Source organism: Schistocerca piceifrons, chromosome 3, assembly GCF_021461385.2.
Source record: "Schistocerca piceifrons isolate TAMUIC-IGC-003096 chromosome 3, iqSchPice1.1, whole genome shotgun sequence".
Classification (NCBI taxonomy): Eukaryota; Metazoa; Arthropoda; class Insecta; order Orthoptera; family Acrididae; genus Schistocerca; species Schistocerca piceifrons.
In genome coordinates this window covers 644,915,724-644,940,617 of record NC_060140.1, presented here as the reverse complement: position 1 = coordinate 644,940,617, position 24,894 = coordinate 644,915,724, and positions in this window count along the sequence as shown.

The window sequence follows — 24,894 nt, the reverse complement described above, 5'->3', positions numbered from 1 at the left end:
TTGCGTGATGCCTATTTGCATATTTTACCGGATCAAGAGTCACAGAAAGTGTTTCTTGTAAATACAATCATAGGACTGTTCTAGTATTTACGTTTGCCCTTCGGCAGTGCTTGCCCACCTGCCATTTTTTAGTGTTACTAGGAAAAGCTGACTGCAAACTTGCCATTGTGATCAAACTACCTCGACGATATTGATGTCTCAGGTCGTTCACTGGAGGAACACATTGTAAATTTGCATGCTCTTTTTCGAGTGTCGTAAGAAGCAGGACTCAAGTGTCGTCTCGAAAAGTGCGATTTTTTTTCAAACTGAACTACAGTACTTATGTCATGTGATAAACAGTCATGGAGTACACCCTCTCAAGTCTCATTTGTTTGCAATCCCTGACCTGCCTGTTCCTCGCAATGTGTCTGAACTGCAGTCAGTATTAGGCAAGATGACATACTACATTCGGCTCATACGAAATTCCGCTCAGATCGCGGGCCCATTAAATCGCTTGCGTCGCAAAAATGTACCTTATGTGTAGTATAAAGATTTTCAATACGCATTTCAGAAACTCAAAAATGCCTTGCTTCATGACAGATGTTTAGTGCATTTTGACCCTACCCCGCCAGCAGTGTTGCAAGTCGATGCTTCTCCCTACCGAATCGGCGCTGTGCTTCCCCACCGAGTTGGTGCACGAGATAGACATATTGCTTTTGCCTTAAAGTTGCTCAGTACAGTTATGCTCAAATTGAGAAAGAAGCTCTTGCTATTGTGTATGTTGCGACAAAATTCCATCACTATTTGTATGGTCCAAAGTTCTATTTAGTGACAGATCACAAGCTTTTGCAGTCCTTGTTTCATCTGTCAAAGCCGGTTCCAGCGCGCAATGCTCAAAAATTGCAACGCTGTGCTTTGTTTCTTTCGCAATGTCAGTATGAAATTGTGTACGGACCTACGGCAAAACATGGCAATGTAGACGTACCATCCCGACTTCCAATTTGCCTCGACTCTGATTTTGATGCATCTGCCACTTCTTGTTACCAAATCGTTGAACAGGACACCGAAATGCTGGAATCCTTTCCCTTGAACTACAGAAAAATTGCACAAGCCACGGAAGCTGACCCCGAACTCAAGATCTTGTTGCATTATATTCGCACGTCTTGGCCTTGTTTATTGAACAGTATCCAGAACTCAGTTGTACCCTTTTCCGTTCAACAGGGTATGATTCTAGTTCAAAATGACAGTAAACAATCCCGTATGCTTATTCCAAAAGTGTTGCCGAAGGACATGTTCAACGACATTGTGGAATTGTTCGCACTTCTGCAGTTATCGCGCCGGCACTGTACTTGGCAGGGCGTTGAAACCCACGTTGAACAAATGATGGCATCGTGTCGCGCGTCTACGGAGATCCAATGCGCTCCGCCATAGACATTCTCAAAGCTTGGCGTAAGACTCAATCGCCATGGCAACAAGTGCACATAGACTTTGCAGGGCCATATTAGAACACTCTTTGACTCATAGTTCCCATTTGTAGTGCTTTTGGCTTCTACCACATCCCATAGCACCATTCAAGCATTGTCCTCAACATTTTGCATCAAAGGTTTGCCATAAGTACTTGTGTCAGACAACTATAGTATATTCTTATTTATTTTGTTATTTAATTAAAAACATTCTTTATTTATTATTCTAAATAAATATCTTTGTCTGTGCTTTTATTTTAATTATTGGTTTAGTTATTAGTTGTAGTTGATTACCTTAGTTCCTTGTTTCATTTTATTTTTACTTTCCTGAAAACCTGGAAAACATAGCGTTTTAAATACCGCAGGGGAGCAAAAGATGTGTTCCGCAACAGCGACTTCACGGAAATTCCTCGTCGCTATCTGCACCACTTGAAATCTCTAAAACCTTTACTCGCTACGCATATCGTTCGTCACAGTTGTGTGTTATGTGGTTTGATGAGTCTGAATGATAGGTCCAAGAATTTAGAACGTTAAAGTTTATGAATTCAGAGATAATCTCTCGGCGAATTCGGACCTTGGAAAATGCAGGTTCACACTATCGTTCCAAACTTCACCTTCTGACGATCTACGTCTCTTAATGTCTGTACCGTGATAAGAGGGATGTCGGTATGGACATATATACACTTCGAATACTTAATGTTAGCTATTGGATTTTATTTTGTGCGAAAAAACTGTTTGAACATTTACTGTATACCGTAATGGCGTCCCACAACGATACAACTCGTCTTCTCTCCTTCCACGTCCGAGCTCTGCATTTTCTTCACAAACAGTTCCTAAAACAAAATCTTTGCTACGGTAAGACACAGAGATCCGTTCGTAGCACAGAACGTCGGATTGTCGCAGTCGGTGTATGCCGCTCACCACACCAAATCAGTTCATCGCACCGAAATTACAATTTTGGATATATTAATATACCATACAGCAACCCACAGTTCACTTCACGTGACTGAACAGTTTTGTGCACGGAAAGGCATTTGTCATCTAACAAGTGCTCCGTTACGCCCGCACTCCAACAGAGAAGTAGAACGCTTCGTATGCACTTTCATGCAACAGATGGCCGATCTTCGCACCACCCACACACGGGAACAGGCGCCGCAACTCTTTCTCGGCACCTATCTCTCCCACCTACGAGGCAGACCATCACCGGCGGAACCTCTGCATGGCCGCCGCCATTGGACGCTGCTACGCTTGCTACCTGTACCGCAGCATCCGGCGCCGCCAGCGGTCTGCAAGTATCGCTTTGCCCCACTCGATGTTGTTCTTTTGAGGGTTTATGGCTGCGAATGAAGCACCATCCAGGAACGCATTGGCTCATATATATACTTAATTGCAGGTCCCGATAGTTTGTAGTACCGCCACCACAACCAAATTCGCGCAAGTCATTTCCCCCGTGTTCTGCTGCTTTTCTTCCCCCAGATTTAAGGCCCCACTGGACCGCCGGCCTACACAGCCGTCCGCTGGTGCCACTAGGGCACTGCAGGAGGAGCCGATGGACGATGCGGCGTCGCCCCCACCGCCCCAGCTCGCCGAACCCATGGACCTGTACCTTCCATTGCCGTCGCCGTCACTATCATCGCTCCAGCTTATGCCCACAGGGCTGGACGTGGGCCCTGGCAGCAGTTTTCTGGAGGCCGTTTCTGTTGTCTCTCAAGCCAAATGCCGCGGTACAGTCGGGAGTCCGCCATCCTCCACCGTGACGGCTCCTGGCCCATCACGATGTCCAGCGTCCTGTCTCCCTCCCCATTGTCGTTCGCAGCCTCGCCCTACGCTACAACGGTGCGACAGCTCGGGGGTGGAGGAGGGGGGGGGGCAGGATAGTGGTGGTGCCAGCACACCATGTGGCATACAGAGAGTATCCATGGAGGCCGACGACAAGACTCGCTGGATACGCGCCGCCAATGCACTCTCAGCCACCAGTAATTATTAGAATCGCCGTCGCGGACTGGAGGGTCAGTTTAGCCAGTTAGTTCAAGACTGCTACGCGTTAGTTGGAGTCTGTATGCCGTGGAGTTCCAGCATGTCACTGAGATGGAGCTGTAGACTTAGCCTCTAGCACACTTATAGTGAACATAATGGACTTCTACTTCAACCGTATTTAGGCTACGAGGACTATACGGATGAGAGCTTGTACCAGAGCACATCGAAACCTAAGTTAAGTAGGTCTTTGTTTATGAATAAAAATCCCAGTTACTGATTGCGTGCAGTTTGTGTTACAGAACGAGGATACTGGCAACCAACCAACATCCTCTCTTTTCTTCCCATGGTACAGCTCTACATAGACAATTAGACGACATAAAAGTGGCTAACCAGAATACGACATATAGAAACTATAGTTAACGAAGCTGCTGAACAAGTCTTAGAAAAAAAGAAAAAGATAAGGATGAACAGAGTATGATAGGGAAACTCATTTAGCGTTCACTGATTTTGTTAAGGGATTCAATAATGTCAATAGAGAGAAACTGTGTGGAATTATGAAGGAAAGACAATATCCACATCACTTAATAAACGTTTTAAAAAGTCTGTAGGAGTGAAAGTTTTAGACATAAATGACAAACACAGCCAATCGCCTCAAACAAAGCACTAAGACAAGGGTGCAGAATCTCTCCTACACTTTTTAACATATATTTAGATGAAGCATTTCGGAAATGGAAGGATATATTTAACGGAGAAATTAACAGTAATCCCCGCGTAAATGGTCTTTTATATGCAGATGACAGCACACTCCTGGCAGGTGACCTACAAAGGGAATACATTTATTACGTGAGGTTTGTGAAGAGTACCATTTGACGATTGCAGAAGAATTAATATTTTTCAAAGGGAAATATCCCGTATGGACAAAAACTGTGATAATCAATAGAACAATAGAAAAAGTCAAACATTTTAATTATTTAGGTTGTGAATTCACATGTATGACGAAGACATAGAGGAGAAATTACCAAAGTTTGGTATTTGTGTGGAACAGTAAACAGATGTCTAAAAATAAAAATAAAAAGCTTATTTGTGGATGTGAAACTTGGCTTATAAGTAAACGTCAAAAAAGTCGCATACAAGCAAGACAGATGAGGCTTTTAAGAGCAGTAAAGGGAGGCACTAGAGCCGAAAGACTTATAAATTCGCATATTAGCGAAGAGCTAAATATATTTAACATCCTTAACAAAATACAAAAAAATAGAAGTTGATGTGAACGTCTCGGAGGGATGAGTGGAGAAACATAACCTCTCCATATAAGATTATTTAAACCATTTGGGACAAGAAGTCAACGAAAACCGAAGAGGCGATGGATACCGTAATAGGCAAAACCAAAAAGGCCTTATGCTTGAGATGAAGTTTATGATTACGATACTAAACTGTTTTACTAATTACTGCTATTCTATTTTATTTCTATCGGTACTCGCCAAAGAACCTCGTATGTTCAGAAGACACGTAAAGGTAAAATACTGGTTATCTGTGTTGAAGAAAGCTCTACAGTACACACTTACTTCCATTTATTCGTTCAAAAAGTGTGTTTATTACTTCTGCAGCCAAGATATTTTAAATTTACTCTCGTTGCCGTTCCTTTAGCAGCTTCATAAAAATGAAGTTTTCCTTGTTTCACGTTGCATGGCTCGATCCCACTTCTGTTGCACCAACGCAGTCAAAAACGTCGAAATTGACCCACCCTTCGGCTCCGGACCGACACTAAACTGAATAAATATTCATACCGTGCCGTCCATCAGTAGAGCTGTCACGTCCTGCCAGACGGGGAGGCCAACGTTCGCTGAGAGTGCAATACAAAAACGATTCGCCGTGCGGCGGGACTGCGCAATCAGAATTAGGTTCAGTGCCGTATGTTGCTCTCGGTGCGTCAAACCACGATCCGTATGAGATTTCTGTTTCGGAATGTAAAGGACTGCGGTATGGGCTTCATCGGATGAGTTACGTCTGACGTTCGTGCTGACAGTAACGGCAGGGTTATTCAGTGACATTCAGCGAGGGAAACACAAACTGGCAGCAGCAGTTTCGTTAGTAGAGAACAAATGGCAAATCGTTGTAACAGCAAGAGAAATGGGACAGCATACGAGTACCTTCGGTTGTGATGGACGAACTTGCTCTGTATGTCACAGAGACTTGAACCTGCGTATGTTATCCACGTGTTCTATCACTTTTAAAATGACTTAATGGAGGAAAAAAATTTCAGGTGTGAGTCCGTGATCGTCATGAATATTTTACTAAGAAAACCGTCTATATCTCGAAATGAGATGCCTTCACTTATTACGACTTTTTCCCGTCTGCCATCATCAGATATCAGAATCCTTAAACTTGGGGAACAAGATTCAGTATCACTGTGAAGATCTATATAGAGTTTTCGATTTTAATATTATCACTGAACCTTGTTTCATACGTTGAAGGCTTTTAGATATGTGATGACTGCAGATGCCCAAGTGTAATAAGTAAAGAAATTTCATTTAGCTATCTAGACAGTTTTATTCATAAAACTTTTAAAATGGTCCCAGATAAGTGTCAGATGAACCGTTATTGGCACCAGACGGCTAGTGATATTTAGTTTACAAAACATCCTATCGTACAGTCCTTGGAAAGAAGCCATGTGATGAAGATTTGTCTCCGTAAGGACTATCTTTTGTGACAGAGAAAAACTAAGAGAATGTCATGTTGACGGTTTTGAAAACGCTTACAAGACTATAGATTTGTCTTTGTATTTCTCCGAGCCTTACTAATTATGTTTCGTGTAAGCTTAAGTAGATCAACTGACTTAAGGTCTACTACAAAAGGGTAGGAGGAGTGAGCCCACAGGGAGAGAGAGAGAGAGAGAGAGAGAGAGAGAGAGAGGAAGGGAGAATGGGGAAGATGGGAGGTAGGTAGAGAATGGAAGGATTGTTAAGAATCACTGAGCTTCATCAGTAAGCATAATTCTGATTTACAAGAAACTGACGAGTGCGGTCAGTCTCAATTTTGAATAATTGGCGATCAAGAGCATTCGACGTGATAGTGCCATTTTAAACAAGTTTCTTTGTACGGATATGACTTTCACTCTACAACTGTTATCGTATGAACATTTTGGTGATGTATAGTTGTGGGAGTTCATAAAAGAGTACGAAAACAAATGCTAGCCCAGCAAATGAGAAGTGAAATGTTGCACACTTCTCACCGTAGGCACGACTTTTCTTCGAATGGCTCATTCACGCTTCCAAGTGTACGAAGACTCATTACAAATAATCCAATAAGAAATACAGAGCAGCTCTCAATGTCAACAAGGACGAGGTTCTCTGAACTAAGCACGAACGGTAGAGCCGTGGACAGTCTGCGTCTGCTTAGCTTAAGGTAGCAAAGAGGCCCCAGGTGCGAGTCAGCCGTCTGTCTGCCACTGACGGTCCTATACTGCTGCAGCAGAGGGTGCTCGTGGTACCGAGACGGTGAAGGTGTGACTCGGCGGACGTGCTCCACTTCGTCTGCTGGTTCCATCACGACCTCTATAGGCATCTGATAGAAACCTGCAATCCCGTTGCCAACTTAGACGCCCTTGAGGTGCTATAGCTACGTGATAACACCAAAGCTGCAGTTGCATAAAACAGTTGCCCACGTTGAAGAAAGAGAAACCAGACTGCCCAATTCTTACAACGATAAAACAAGTCAAAGAGGACATTTTCCCAGTTTATGTTTGGTCTTCATTCTTAATATTTTGACAGAACTTGGAAATATGGTTTTTTCCGGTGAAATAATGACTTTGTAAAAGTAATTATGTGTTCTGTTATAGTTATTTTTATTATCAAAACCTCGCACATGTCTGCTAAATAACCACTTTCTCTGAGCATCCAACACACCGTTGGTAGAAGAATTTCCAGCTACTGATTCAGCTATAGATGAAGCTACTGATGCAATTATTGATGGAGCTGCACACCCTGCAGACAATCATCTTCCAGCTGCCACTGATCTTCATCGAGCAGGAAAGGAGTAGTGTGGTATTTTCTCTTTGTCATTCTACCAATAGCGGATGATAAACATTAAATGTGTTTCCAAGCCATCCTCCAAACTTCGAAATGATAATTTAGATATCACTTCACTAATTTCTTTCAGCTCTGTAACAGTTGTTTGGTAATCAGCTTGCGAGGCCTTCACATGCCTTCCTCATACTGTGGCATGAAGCAGTCAGGCCTGCAAGATGAGTGGTCTGCCAGGCGAGTGGATTCATTCTTATTTGTCGAGTAACATGAACTCTAGTACTCACAATTAAGTTACAAATTATTCTCCTGTATGAATATTACGCAACGGATAACGCACATCTGACTGTTAGTAATTTACACAACTCTGACTGTTCACTATGCACTGGCAATACCCTTTTTCTTTCTCATTTAACGGCTTTGATCAAAACGTGGCCATCCCACTGAATATGAATGGCGCACACATTATAAATTCTGGATATCATGTCAACATACAATTCGAAGGAAAAGGCCATCAATGTTTTTCTTTTCACTATCTTATTTATTCCGATAAATTCGATAACCTAAACACACAAATTCTATAACCTACAACACTAACACATGAGATATTCCGCCCAGTGGGCATGGTTCTACATTGGTGATTATCTTATGGTCTCGTAATTACTTAATGCTACAGTGCACTTTCTGAATAGGATGGTGGATCTTTTGCTATATCTCACACTTCGACTCTCACAACCATCATCACGAAACTTTCCTCCAGACCGAGCGGTACAAAAGGAACATGCTAGCCCACTACCTCTGAAACTACCTTGCTACTCTCCTATGCAAACCACACATACTTAAATTACATGACATACACCACACTGCAACATGGAATACAACATAAGGAAAAGTCACAACATTATAATCACATCACTTTCAGCTTTCCCACTTCAGTTAGTATTCATCCCAGTTTCACACGACACTGCCCCACTTCGTAACTGTTCTTTCCTACTACGAACTCTGGACGATATATGCACGTCTTCCTGTGCAATGCAAGCCAAGTGGCGTTGCTGGATAGACGGCTGACTCACCTTGCTTCTCTCTCAGAGTATTATAGTTTGAATCAAGCGTCATGCGGAAACATAACACGCAAAGTAATATTAAGAACATATTCATCACACACGCGAGTCCTCAACTGATACCATGGACGAGTACTTCTCTTTATCCTTTGTCTCATACACAGATTGAGACTCACACAGTACTCACCACGTGGAAGCATTCGTTTCTAATTTCAAGTCCTGCACACGCCATTTCTTAAATATTTCCAACTTATAGAACACACGCCAGTAATTCACCTTAACTTAAGCACTCGAAAGTATTTCAACTTATTGCTACACGTGGTTTCATTGTGACCGTAGGTCACTTCCGAAGATTACTACGATCCCCTTAATATTACCTGCCTGACGTTTAATTCTCCCCACAAAATTTCCTGAAATAGAGAAATTATTATTCTAAGCTACTCTTATGTATTTCACATGCATACAATGTCTCCACTCTTTTGTCCTTACGGAGCACGCCTAAGACCGGTCTTACCAACACTAGATCCAGCGGCAGAGTGCCGAAACATGGCCGTTCTTCAGGTCATCTCCCACCTCTGCCGAAGTGGGGAGCACCTTGCTACCGTATTGGTCAGCCACATTTCAGGCGCTCGAAGCTCAGGTAAATTTCATCTCTTTGGTCCCACCAAAGGTGACCCAAGTACCGTCTCAAAGATGGCCATATATTCACATTCACTATCTGCGGTTAGCAGACGACCATACATTCATTCATTTCACAGATCTCACCAAACTGGATGTAGGGATTTATTTTGTGGGAGTGTACATGTGATCAATTAAATAAATAAATTGTCATTCTTTCCCACACTGGTATCCAGCTTCACTGTATTAATTGAAATTGAGTTGTTATTAGAAAAAATATGTTGTTCTGACAAGAATAACGAAGAATGTTGTACCTACTTCCAATGTCGGGCGGTACTGTACCCTTTCAAGCTGTGTAATCTTGGTACACACTGATGGTAATGAAAACTACTTGATTCCTCAGCAGTAGCACCTCAGCGCTACGACACCCAATCAGTCAGACACTTCCGTGCATCTCGCAACATTACAGACAAAAGGATATTCTTACAGTATTTAAATACTCATTGATTACATGTTTGATCTATTAGATACATTGGTAATAAAAGAATCTTTGCTCTAAAAAAACATAAAATCATACACCCTAGTTTTCTAAACATACATCAACATTTATCTCTTTTCTATATACAGCCCACACTTGTGCTATTGATTGTACCTGTCGTCCCTCATACAAAACATGAAAGTGTCAAAAAAACAACAAAAGGAATAAGAAACAATATATACAGCTCATAATTACAATATCAAATAGTAGACTACTCTAACATCCTATCACAGTGAAAATATTAGAAACTGTTGATTCTAAAACTACAATATACAGTGAACCTTTGTGCTTGTGACAGACTGAAATTAATACCCCTTGAAAGTGTTCTAACAAAAAATAAGAAATAATCTACACAGCTCACAATTACCTACCACATGATATTAAATAGTAAACTACTTTAACATCCTAACACAATAAACATTTTAGAAACTGATGACTCTAAATCTACAACAAACAATGCACCTTTGTGCTTGTGACAGACTGAAACTAGTATCTCTTTATATATTTTACCTTTTTATTATGTATAACAACATTTCTAGGACATGTATGTACCATCCACATGCTGTCAGATCCTGACCTGCCATCGAGGTTCATCCAAATCAAACAATAAAGCACAATAATGTTTTAGTTATAGATCGGTAGCATCCCCTTTACAGGAGTGTTCGCATTGATCACACTACTCTACGACTCTCACTCACCCGACATCGCATTTTCCTTCTCATTCAATCCATTAATACACTAACAGAATAGGTCTAGAAGTCAGCTAACCTTAACACCACCACACTCACGACAACATACCATACCTTTGCTCCCTTATACTCAATCACATAACACATGAAGCTCTTTCGGAGATAGCATTCCAGTCTCCGAATTCGTCCTTTCACTCTGGCACCTCTCTCCATCGGCTTACCTCTGCATTCACTTTACCGATTATTCATCCTGCTAAATATCAACTTAGAATTGCGACATTTCATCTAAGAACAAAAAATACACAAATTATTCATCCTGCAAAATAACTGTACACATTCTTGGTACCGTTTTCATTAGTTATACTGGTACCAGGCTTCAACAACAACAACAACAACAAAAGTTATTTATATTTTTTATATTGCAAATTTTATAGTAAGAATTAGATTTAGACTTATATTACATCTTACGTCAGTATTCCACAACGTTCACCATCTGGATCTCATACCCCCCTTATGTCCCTTCACGTTGTGCAGCTGTCCTCATCTCTTCATTCGTATTTCGGTTCTCCGTCTGTCCATTACTCCATCATTTCCTGGTGTTCCTTCGCCATTCGCATCAATCTCGATTGCAGCATACACAGGCCTCTCTGTAACATACATCTAAGACATCTCCACATTATTCAATTCTACTCACCTTTATTTACCACTGTTTCATCATGTTGAATCTCTCTTTATTAATCACACTGCTTCACGTCGCTTCTCTCCTTAAGGATCACCTTTATCCACTACTATTTATCACGTTGCTTCTCTCTCTATCTACCATCTTTATCCACTCATTAATCATCACGTCGTTTCTGCTTGATCCTTATTCACATGACAAAAAATACGTACATACACCACACTGTCGACTCCTGTTCATGACTCATTCGACCAGTCTATTCCGTCATACGTCCTGATATCCCGCCTGAAAATTCTTATGTTCGATTTGACCCTGCACAACGTTACACACCACAAATAAATACACTGACTATCTACCATAAATTGCCTACTTTCGATATGTCCTTAACATTTCCATAATTTGATGTTAGAAATGTGATGAAGCCCACGAGATTGTTTTCCTTCGATCGTCTCAATAAGTACAGCATTTTCATGGACAATCCGCCTCACTCTAAATGGTTCACTGTACACAGTAAATAATTTGCTAGTAAGGAATCTGTGCTTACATGAAAATTAAATGTGTGCAAAGAATATACAAGCTGGGAGAAAGGTACAGCACAAGTGTTAGAAACTTTGGTACTATTGGCGTCTTTCCCTAACACCAGATTCCGAACAACCATACACAGTACTTCATTAAAACTGTTACCACGACAGTGACATACTTCAGATCAGATGGCAGCTGATCTAAAAAACTTCGATCACATTGCTGATATTACCTGTAACAGCAGTGTAAATGTACCCCATGCCATACAGATCACACTGTTGACTTTTTACATTACGTGTTAAGTACCTGCAATAGTCAAATCGCACAAATTAAACTGGACTCATTGGCATTATTACATAACATTAATAGCAACTTTTTTTTTTTTTTTTTTTTTTTTGAGGAAACAGTCCTTTTACTTTGGTGTTCCAAATAAAAATTTGCAAATTTTTCTCTGAGAGACCAGCCTAACAGATGTCATTGCTGGTGATTTATTCTATGATCAGAAGTATGGTATTTGCATTCCTGCATATCAGTAGAGTATGTCTGCTACATAGACAATTTTCAGTGCCAGTGGCAAGTGTTTTAAGGCAACATGCTAAGGGCTGATATGTTGATATGTTGGATCCATCAGTCTATTACGAAAAGAAAGAAATCCCAGGATTCCATGCTCTCCTGTCATTCTGATAGTTTCTGCTGTTCCTATCCTCGACTCTGCCTGACCTATGAGTCGTATCTCCGTTTACGATGTTGCTCTGATTACCAAGTTCCTGTAACAAGTGCAGAAATGACAAAGAATCGTCTAAGCCTCTGCCTGCTATCACTATATCTTTGCGCAATCTCACTGGCAACTTCGTTATACAGATCCTAATGAGCTCTCCAGTTTCGTATGGCACATCCAAATACCTATTTCGTCTCAGCATTTCCTGATAGCACGCCACTGGATCTCTTATACCACCTTCGTTACAATTTGGCCTCATCAATATGCTTTGCTTAACCTGGTCCGGCCTACTTTTCGACCAGAATTCATTTAAAAACTTGTCACAAATTATCTTGTAGCTACTTCCTGCATTTTCGATCTAGCCTCGTCCCTCAAATGGTTACACACAAACTTCGTTTTGAGGAGCGGTCCCCACGATGAAGGTAATGAATCTTGAAATTGAGACAGCCACAGGCATGGATGTTGGTAGATGTCTGGATCCGGAAAACAAGTGTACGTTTGTACCGACACGAAGTGCCTCCTCTATTCTTCTTCCGCATTTATGTTTTCCGACCTTGGACTATACCCAGTTGGGTTTGCCACCTGTTTTATCCGACACAACCGTTCTTCTAACTCTCTGAGTTCGTCTTCCTCTTTCTGCCTATTTTCGTTTTTTGAATTTATCTCACTCTCCCTCTGCAATCTTCCTGGTGGTGTTTCACCTTCGCTACTGCACGCTAATTGCAACTGTGCTAGTTCTTCCCTATGTTTCCTATTTATTTCTAATTGTGCCTCTTTAAACTGTAATAGTGACTGTATCTCCTCCTGGTCAGCATTAACTTCTCGCTGCGTACTGTCTGAGCCTGTTTTGCCTCTTATACTGATCTTTTCTACATCTGCGATAATCGTATTCATTCTGACCACTACCTCTTTGATTCGCTTATCCGGCAACACTTCCCTATGTTTTGTAATATCACTCTCTATTGCAATTTTTCGTACCTCCAAATTATTGGCTTTTTCTTTCACGGCATCACATACTTGCTTCAACGCATCCTGATTCTTCTCCCCCTCATCTAACCGATTATTTACTGCGGACAGATGCTCATCGATAACTGTGTGTAGCTTCCTCATTGCCTCTTTATTTCCCTTATCCATTGCCTCCAATCTTTCCTTACTATCTTTATCCATCGCCGCCAATCTTTCCTTATTATCTTTATGCATCGCTTCCAATCTTTCCTTATTATCCCTATCCATCGCTTCCAATCTTTCCTTATTCTCCCTATCTCTCTCCTTATTATCTCTATCCATCCTCTGTAAAAACTGCAGTAGCACATTGTCATTTGCTGCTTTCGGTGCACTCACCTCGTTCGCCTGAGAAACTGTAGCTTCGCTAAGGGTAGCTACACTTTCACTGCATACCTGACCTAGTCCCGGCTCGCCCGCATCGTCGGGAAAAGCCCCCAATTGTGGACAAAGCCCGCCGCTTAAAGGATCACCTCGCCACAGTCTGCTGACCAATTCAGCCCCTTCCAAGTGTTTGCCGTTCTCGCTCATTAACCCAAGGTCGACACCTACTTCCTGTTCCACTGCTAAGTTCACCCCAGAAACACTCTCCTCCACGGTGACTACACTTTTCGACTGCAACCTAGTTACTATTGACACTACGAAAAAAAAAATATATATTCAACGATGTTCGAGCCTTGGACGATATAGCAATTAATTACATACAAAAAAAAAAGATCCTCACCAATCCATAAAGAAATTGCAAACAAAAAATATTACTTCTTAGCACTATCACAATATACGAAAAAATATTAACAAATCCCATGAAAAAAAATCTTAACAGCAAACCCTAACAGCACAATCCAGGCAGGGTCGAAATTATGAGAGGCACCGACATGCCTTCCTCATACTGTGGCATCAAGCAGTCAGGCCTGCATGATGAGTGGTCTGCCAGGCGAGTGGATTCATTCTTATTTGTCGAGTAACATGAACTCTAGTACTCACAATTAAGTTACAAATTATTCTCCTGTATGAATATTACGCAACGGATAACGCACATCTGACTTTTAGTAATTTACACAACTCTGACTGTTCACTACGCACTGGCAATACCACATTTTTTTTCTCATTTAACGGCTTTGATCAACACGTAGCCATCCCACTGAATATGAATGGCGCACACATTATAAATTATGGATATCATGACAACATACAATTTGAAGGAAGTGACCATCAATCTTTTTCTTTTCACTATCTTATTTATTCCGATAAATTCGATAACCTAAACACACAAATTCTATATCCTACAACAATAACACATGAGAAATTCCACGCAATGGGCATGGCTCTACATTGGTGATTCTCTATCTTATGGTCTCGTAATTACTTAATGCTACAGTGCACTTTCTGGATAGGATGGTGGATCTTTTGCTATATCTCACACTTCGACTCTCACAACCATCATCACGAAACTTTCCTCCAGACCGAGCGGTACAAAAGGAACACGCATAACCCACTACCTCTGTAACTACCTTGCTACTCTCCCATGCAAACCACACATACTTACATTACATGACATACACCACACTGCAACATGGAATACAACACAAGGAATAGTCACAACATTATCACTTTCAGCTTTCCCACTTCAATTCGTATTCATCCCAGTTTCACACGACACTGTCCCACTTCGTAACTTCTCTTTCCTACTACGAACTCTGGACGATGTATGCACGTCTTCCTGTGCAATGCAAGCCAAGTGGCGTTGCTGGATAGACGGCTGACTCACCTTGCTTCTCTCTCAGAGTATTATAGTTTGAATCAAGTGTCACACGGAAACATAACACGCAAAATAATATTAAGAACATATTCAACACACACGCGAGTCCTCAACTGATACCATGGACAAGTACTTCTCTTTATCCTTTGTCTCATAGACAGATCGAGACTCACACAGTACTCACCACATGGAAGTACTTGTCTCTAATTTCAAGTCCTGCACACGCCATTTCTTAAATATTTCCAACTTATAGTACACACGCTAGTAATTCAGGTTAACTTAAGCACTCGGAAGTATTTCAACTTATTGCTACACGTGGTTTCATTGTGACCATTGGTCACTTCTGAAGATTACTACGACCCCCTCAATATTACCTGCCTGACATTTAATTCTCCCCACAAAAGTTCCTGAAATAGAGAAATTATTATTCTAAGCTACTCTTATGTATTTCACATGCATACAATGTCTCCACTCTTTTGTCCTTACGGAGCACGCCTAAGACCGGTCTTACCAACACTAGATCCAGCGGCAGAGTGCCGAAACATGGCCGTTCTTCAGGTCCTCTTCAACCTCTCCGAAGTGGGGAGCACCTTGCTACCGTATTGGTCAGCCACATTTCAGGCGCTCAAAGCTCAGGTAAATTTCATCTCTTTGGTCCCACCAAAGGTGACCCAAGTACCGTCTCAAAGATGGTCATATATTCACATTCACTATCTGCGGTTAGCAGACGACCATACATTCATTCATTTCACAGATCTCACCAAACTGGATGTAGGGATTTATTTTGTGGGAGTGCACATGTCATCAATTAAATAAATAAATTGTCATTCTTTCCCACACTGGTATCCGGCTTCGCTGTATTAATTGAAATTGAGTTATTATTAGAAAAAGTATGTTGTTCTGACAAGAACAACGAAGAATGTTGTACCTATTTTCAATGTTGGGCAGTACTGTACCCTTTCAAGCTGTGTAATCTTGGTACACACTGATGGTAATGAAAACTACTTGATTCCTCAGCAGTAGGGCATTGGTCTGGAGGACATGGCAGTCCTGTAGTGTCAGCAGTCGTTGTCTCAAAAGCAGAGAACGAGCGCCTCCTTGGTAGAGCCAACCACTTTTCGCGTAAATGGTTCTGTTTCCTGAAATGCTTATCGTGCACAGCTCCTGGTGCTAATCCAATTTCCACAGGCATGGACCCACCAGCCACCACAGTTGTCCCCTGAGTGGACTTAAAGGTGAAATTCGCATTTCTGTCCACACTTCAAAGAGGAGTCACCAGTTATCATTTCCCCGATGTAAAAAAGTTCTTTGCCTAAGTCCAAAATTACGGACTGTCCAGTCCAAAGTAACACCCCAATACCAGATGCTGTGTATACAGTTCTGACCAAGTGAAAGAGACTGATTGAAATCAGCACAAACGTAATGAATCGTAATGAAACATAAACACAGATTGAGCTGAATGTTTCTGCTATTTTCCTCTTTTTTACTTAGAAAAGTTTATATTTTCATTCGTCAAACTGGCAGTTGCATTCTGTCCTCCCTCCAAGTAGAGCTTGAGAATTGCAGGTGCTCAGAAGAGAACTTCGGCTGGAGAGGATTCACTTCCCTGTTCTCATCTGTTGCTGACTGCTGCCCTCATGGTGAACTTGAGGGATGTAATATTCACTTATGTGGTGGTAACGATTGTCAAACGCTCATGTCTTTATTGCAGGAGTAGCTAGTGCATAAACTATTGATCCATATTTAGACTTCTTCTATGACAATTAATTGTGTCACTATTCATGTTAATTGAGTCTTGTCACCCGTGTGTGGATGTTTTTCTCACTTCACACTTCATTTTTCGAGGCACTAAATTGGCTAATTAAACAGCAATATACAGCCTCATTACAACATGGGACATATCTGTTTCAATATTTATGTCAACTGCAAAGCTGGTTACAGTGCAAAATGTGCCTAACCTATGCACAACAGAAAACTTCATCCTCAAAGTAATAGTTAAATGGCCTTTTTACGACATTGAGTTGTAAACTCGAACCAGATGCTATATTCTGCCATAACTGAATTATATGCATGACTGAGGCATTAAGATCTACTGTACAACGTTTGGTTATTGTTGGAGGTATCTTGATAGTAATTAGAAATGAGCCTTTACATTTCCTCTTTCCATTTTCTTTTACTGCTAATTACTTTGGCTTCTGCACTGTAGTTGTCAGTACATTGGTTGTAAGGTGGCAGTCCTTTTTTACCAGCTTCCATGGACCACAGATGGGGTGATAGTCCATGTCACCACCTCCCACGGGCATGTCCTTGACGAGATGATTCGAATGATAAGTCACAGGCCATACTTTCATGCTTTGGGCTTAACGGACTTAATTTGCATATCAAATGATCATGAACGTGTACTTGGCTGATTGGAAAACGATACTAAGTAACACCTTTTCCCATTTGCATATACAAACATTTTAGTTGCAATGCAGACCTGGATCAGAGAGGAGGCAATGAGACATGACACAAAACTTTTCTGTAAAAGCCACTTTTCAGATTCGTGTTGAAGAATAGGAATTGGCCATAAATATGACGGCCACAAGAGATGCAGCGCAGGTCTCGAGAGTCGCTTAACTTGTCTCACCACTGGGAACCAGCAGCTTGATTTCTGCCTCAGGTTTCCCAAGGGAGTGGCAACTATGCAGATCGCGCTAATTGGTTGGGCCACATTTTCGGAGGTGCAGAAGTAAATACGTAGTTACAAACAGCACAAGGCCCTCACATGGACATTGGATGAATGCTGTTAAGGGCTAGCAACTTTGGTAAAACGCTGTCTTATTCATGGAACAGTCTCCAAATTATATGGGAAGACAGGCACTCTTTACATCATTTCTTTACAGGGGTGGAGTTAGCAGATAGACTGACTGAAAGTAATATTTTCTAGAATGGGGGAAATAATTAATGTGCGTTGCAGTTTTGTTGACAGAATCCAGTTTTGGAGGGAGGCAGCGCTGTTCGTAGAGAGGGGAGAGGTAGTTGTACATATGCAATTCGCAGACAAGAAAAGTCACTCTCTCGAAAACGTGTTGAAGCATGGAGTGCTTAACACTTTGTGGGGAATGGGGGGGGGGGGGGGGGAGAGAGAGAGAGAGAGAGAGAGAGAGAGAGAGAGAGAGAGAGAGAGAGAGAGTTTCATTCTGATGTCACTTTGGTTACAACGGACTCAAAATAGATCACCGTTAAATAAGCTGAGTCTCATATATTTTGCAAGTGGAGAGACTGTCGTGGTAGTTCATACTTTCTTGTGGGAACTGTGAGGGCATCTCTATGCGCGTCGCCCTACCACCCAGACGAGTGTACACCGCCTTTGTAGACAGACTAGGGACAAACAGTCTTCTGCTTACTCGGTAAGAGTATGAAACTGACACTTCAGTCAAGAATAAGCAGTTTTATAGGCTGACAGGCACTGCAGAGCAGATTCAGCCGTCTGGCATCCCATACATTCAATGGCACATTGTCCAGTAAAGGTAAGTGACACTTTGCATTTGCGTAGGGAGTATGTTCCAAATGATGGTGTCACAAGTGTGCCAGCTCAGTGTTTACTCTGGAGTGGCTGGAGTGGTATTCTAAACCCTTCTTCATCTCACGCTCAGCCAAGTAAGATCGTAATGTTGAATGTTAGTTAGGAACAGTTGTCCAACTACATTAATTAATGTTGTTTCAGTATAGTATATTTCTTAAAAGCTTACTTCTGTTCTTACCCGTTTGTTTTAACTTATTGACTAGCATTGTATTGCCTCTTATAATGGTCTGGTACTTGAATCAAGATTCATGCACCTTTTTAGAAATTTAATTATCAGTGAACTATTTCTACCCAGAATCATTATGTAAACATAATAAAGGAAACAATTTAATGGTAAGGCGAACGGGTTTTTTGTCCTAAAAATCGGCTATTAGTAATTAAATTGAATTACCTGGTAGAAAAACTATAAAGAAAATTTTCTTCAAAAATAGATACTAAGTCATAGTCTACCTGCACCCCGACAGCCCTCGTACAGCAGAAACATCCCCTGTGAGTCACAGTCTACTTGTACCCTAAAAGTCCTCATCTATCCCAATGGACGACTGTAGCAAAGGCACGACTGTAGCTCTCATAGCGTTCAGTTTGTATGCATTACGTGCTTGTATGATTGTAAGTTTGACCCAGAAATGTCAACCATCCACAATAGGCCACACCGCACCTATGAAGCCTACTCGTATGTAATAAACGGAACCAAAGGACTCAGGACTGTGATTTTGCGCTACACAAAACAGAAATTAACATACTGTCGAGAAATGCTCAAAACAAAGGAGCTTAGTTAAACTGAGCTTTAGCGCAGAGCTGCAGAGTAAGATGATTTAGCAGTACATAATGCCTTTAAGTAGGTGAAGAGTAGCAAAATGAGAAGAAACCTTCGATTTCTAAAATGTATTCCGAAGAGTTAGGTGACCAACACAATCGAGGGTATGCTTGTGTTGTTGAAATACCAGAACAGCAAACAACGAAGAGGCCAAATGAAACAGATAGTAGAAACAAGCAGAATGGCTGCAAGGAGATTATCTTCAAACAGGAGTGCTAATCAACCTTGAACGTACCAGTTTTCCTTTAAGTGGTGATAACTTTGGAGATAAGATTAGTTTTTAATGGAAAAGCATGAAGGGATGTTCTAAAAACTAAACAGGACATTTCCTTTAATTGACAGGACCTCCAAGTATGGTAACAAACAATTTTCTCACTTTGTCGAGCCCCTCCCCATCCACTTCATACCCAGCTCCACCTCTTTCCAACCCTTTCTTTCCTCTTATTCATTACACCTCCTCCTCTTTCCTTTCTCTGTTAATCTGCTTCTTTGCCCTCTGCTTGTCACCTCCATTCCTCTCTGTCTATATTCTCCTGCTTGCTCTCTTCGTCCATCTCCTCCACTTCTTCTTTTTGTTCACCTCTTCCTCCCACTCTCCCTATCGATTTCTTCCTCCTCCTTCACTTCTCTCTATCAATCTCCTCCTCCCTCTCTTACTGTCCATCTCTTCCCCTCTCTGTTTGTCCATGTCCTCTCCTCCACTCTATGTCCATCACCTCCTCTGTCGCTATCTCTGTCTGTATTCTTTGCTCCCCTGTCTTTGTAACCTCCTTCTCTTTCCTTTCTCTGCCCATCTCCTTCTCTTTCCTATCCCTGTCCATTTGTTTTCCTCCTCTCTCTATCAATCTCCTTCTACTTCCTCTTACTGTCCAACTCTTTCTCCCCCTCTCTCTGTCCATCTTCTGTCATTGTCCATTCCCCTCTCTCACTCTCTCTGTCCACCTCCTTCACCCCCTCTTTCCATCTCCTTCTCTACCCTCTCACTATTGTAAGTAACGTGAATAAAAGGACGCTATGTGCAAGAAGCATGAAGCGCCCTTTGCATGTATCCTGATAGCTAAAAGACCCACGTGCACTTTGAATAAGAAAATGCTATTTGACACTGAAATCAATATAAAAGATAGGGTCGCCACCAACTCTAGCCGCACGACAAAGAAGAGGTAGCACTGAGTCGGAAAATTACTTAATTTATTAATAATAAAAACTCACAAAAGAACATTCATTGTAAAGTCATTGATAAAGAATGGGATGTAGTTATTAATATGATCCAGGCATTCTTCCCGTGAATCAAATATTGAGTAAAGTAAATAGGTCGTGAACACCATGCGTAAGTGCAGCCTGCAGCAAGATTCGTGAAAACACGATCTATTCCAGAGCATTTGTTTCAGATAAAAAAAGGGGCACTAATCACTACACCTGTGCACATGGAAACGCTATAGGTGGGCCAACAAGGAAAACTACAAGGTAAATGGCGAAGGTAACGGCGACGTAACATCGGTACACAAGATAAGATTGAAGGCAAAATTATTTATTCCTTAAAATATTGATGTAGTGCATCTATAGACTGCTGTTGCATGCTAACTGTGTACAATTGCTTGTGAAATACTATACGTTTCATAACAGACTCGCGTGCCCACTCGGTCCGCGGAGACAACTTCTATGGACCGTGGCCAAATTTTAACCACATGAGACAAAGAAAATCCACAAATACACAAAAATTACCAAGATCCGGAAAAGATTAGAAGCATACACACACAGTTGTAGGCACATAAACATTCACACTGAACCGAGGGCACTTCAACATATGCAACTCCTTTGTGCTGCGTTCCTCTCACGGATCAAAGTCAAGACTGCATTGGGAATCAAACTGAAAGTCTACAAAAGCCTTGCATTCCCTGCTGCAACCCAGCAAGTAAATCTTTATAAGACGAAATTCGAGACCAAAAGCTAAAAGCTCCCCTCTCTATGTGACGCGCCACGCGGTCAGTCCAACGCACCCTCCTTCGACTGGAGCACAGCTGTGTACGCTTCCCGTACCGGCGGCAGACTGCGTCCCGCTTCTCCAGCCTCTTCCACGCTCCGCGTGGACCGGAAAACCCCAGGATGCCATTTCCGCCACCAACCTAACGCAGGTGGATTTCTCACAAGTAGCGGAAACCTCTTTGCCGACTTGACCACTACGAGAGTTGGCAATGAAAGATGGGTACTGGACCCTTTCACTATCAATGTCCTCCCCTTTAGCCATTTCCTCCTCCTCCTCGACTAACCATTGGAAATGGCAAAAATATTGGTTAACAACATAATGTGATGCAATTGTGCCATAGAATCACGTTTTTTCCAGAATAGTAGACTCATCTAGTTCAAGGAACGTACGTTTCTCAAGATAAGATAGGTAGTTACTATTTAAAATCCAGTTCCATTTTTACCCACAGCTGTTGATATTTCATAAATTGTGGATTAATGTTTGTTATAATTCATGAATATCGTTCAGTAATCAGTATTGCTTATCTGCACAAACTCTTTGTGTTCTGTGTGTGTGCCTTTGCTGTAGCATTTGAATCACCTTTGGTAGGTGCTTGTCCGTCAACCAACCAGGGATGTGCCTGGTTGTCTAACCCATGTGGTTGGATGTACTCGAAAGAGTACTGTGTTCTGAGATTAGTAGTAGTTCAGACGTGACGACTGCATTGTTGGAGATTTTGGTGAGATCACAAAATTTTTTTGCCACAGTTGTCCTTAGGCAATATTTAGATCATTTCAGCTGTGTGATACAACTATATTCACTGTCATTTCGGAGCCATTCTGAATCAGAATTGCAGTGAATTCAAATGTGATTTGGTACTTGCGCATAGTGCCACGAAGGCTCAGAGATAGTTTTCGTTTTTCGTAAGATGGAACGTGTTCCAGAATCGAGTCACATTTATCCAGTACTGTGCATTATGCTCTCCTCTTATAAGCCTACTCTGATTTTTATGTAGTATATTGCTTTGTTGGATGACGAGTACAGAGAAGATGTAATTCTTAGTTTAACTGCACTTAGATTCATGTTCCGTGTACTGCGAAACGCAGGTGTGACAGACTGCCTGTTGGCTCCTGTCACAGTTTCTTCGGCCGACGCTTGTTCTTGGTTTTTCCCAACTTTCGGCAGCACGAGTAGCTGTCATTTTCAAATCTTCCGTTGCTGGCCGTGGAGGGTGAAGCTTTGAAAACACCAGCCACTTGTGATGGCGAAACGTCAGAAAAAATCATCAAACAAACATTGGCCAAGGTACCCGAGACGGAAGCCTACAGCTAGTTTGCCAACAAGTGGGCAAGGAAGCCTTAAAAATTTTAAACCCAGGTGTTTTATATCATTTGTCCGAACGACTTGAAATCAATATAGCATTTTAATTCAGTGTATACACTAGATATTTTTTCTCCCCCTAAACCATTTATCAACTTTTCCACGGAGGATGGATGCGTGCTTGGTGTGACGCCATCTTGTCCTAACCTGTTGCCAAGATATTTCTTTTGCCTCTTCAGTGATTAATCAGTGTATGAGTAGGGAAAGAGTTCAGTTTTACACAGCTTTCCATTTCGTGAATGCTAGCTAGCCATTAACTCACGAGGTGTGGTGTCTCAGACCGCGAGAAAATTTTCGAACTCACTCCACAAGGCCAATTGTGGTGGAATTCTTCTATACTCCTCCAACCCTCATTAAACTGCCAAGCCCAAGATGTTTTTTTGTCGGCTCCGTTATCGCCTTTCGTGTTTATTGATGGCATGTGTTATTGATGGAAGTTGGAGTCTCCTAGACTGCACCTCGTGAACTAAGTACCTGTTTTCTTCAGTACGGTACCGTATACCTCAAAATGTGTTCCCACGAATGTGTCAGTTTTAAATATCCTGAGGCTGATGAAATTGTTATTCCGTCTTTGGAGGAAGTTGTCAGTGATACAGATAAAGAAATAAACGAAAAAGACGCCGATTTTACATTAGCCAGTGATCACAGTTCTGCTATCGAACAAGAGTATCATTCAGAGGAATAACATCAGCAAAGTTGTAATGGGGACCTGTCAGTTTCTTCAGTGAAATACTTAAAGAGTCTGTTAAAATCGAAGGAGTACTGAGTGGTGATAAGAAAAATGTAGTTCCCTGCAATGAATGCTAATTTGATAGACTTTTTTTTGTACCTATCGGTTGGAATTATTATGCGCAAATTTACACCCTGAAATTTAGTTTTATTTGTAAATTTATTTGCTACAGAGACTACAATTTTTCAGATGGTAAAATTCAGTGCTATAATTTACATATACTGTTTAAAAGATCCAGACGAAATTATGTGCGATTTGATAGAGCATTACAGTGACAATCCTTTTTGATTTCATGTTCCGTAATTGCAGTAATGAAGAATCCCCCTCATTACACTGCATTTAGCAGAAAACTGAATGCATTACACTATATATTTTTGGTAGAGTTTTATGAGATTACGTACTATTTGCTTTTCAAAAACATATGCATAGTCTGTTTTTCCGTTACTCAGGTTTACTGTGTGTACTGTGATAAATTCATTATTTAATTGTGGTCACGCTGTGATTACAATTGAAATAATCATAAAATAAATCATAGCTTCTTTTATCAGGGCTTCGTCTAACTACTCGTCTTAGTGGACAAGATCTTCACGAAGTTTACTTGTTATTTCTGTTTACTTTCTTTGAAAGTATAGTAGTTCATTTCAAGCTAGTAAAATCCAGTCTTATCGCAATATTGGCTGGGAGACATTGGAGGACAAGTCCATCAGCCTAATTAGGAAGGTTTTCCTGCCCTCCACTCACAATGGCATCTACTCTTTTACGAAGTGAACTGTTTTGAATTTAAGACTATTGTTATTAATAAATTTTGCTTAGAACTGTACTTAGAAGCTTGTACAATTGAGTTATTATTTCATAATAAGTCCTTAATAATAGTATTATATTGTGTTCTATGTTAACCAGGGCCTAAACCACTTTTTCAGGGTTGTTGTGCAGTTCAGCCCCGAGTGGACCCCCCCCCTCCCTCCCCCTCCACGGAACATCTCACACCATATGAGTGTAACCCCTATGTTCCCATGGTAGAGTAATGGTGGTGTACACTCAGCAATCACCGACATAGTGTAGCTGAGACAGAATAAGGGGAACCAGCCTGCATTCACCATGGCAGTTGGAAAACCGCCTAAAAACCATCCACAGACTGGATGGCTAACCGGACCTTGACACAAGATCGCCAGGCAGATTCGTGCTGGGGACTTGTCACTCCAGAAAGCCGTGTGTTAGACCGCATGGCTAAACGGGTGGGCGTAATAATACTAAGTATGTACTGAGAAACTTCAGGAAACTTTAAACTCTTCGTAAGTCATCTGGAAGCTCTGTTGTTGCATCTCACTGTATAAAACTAATACATGGTTGTTACTGGTAATTTTAATGTGGATGTATTGACAAGCTCTGTCAGTGAACAGTTACTGCCATCA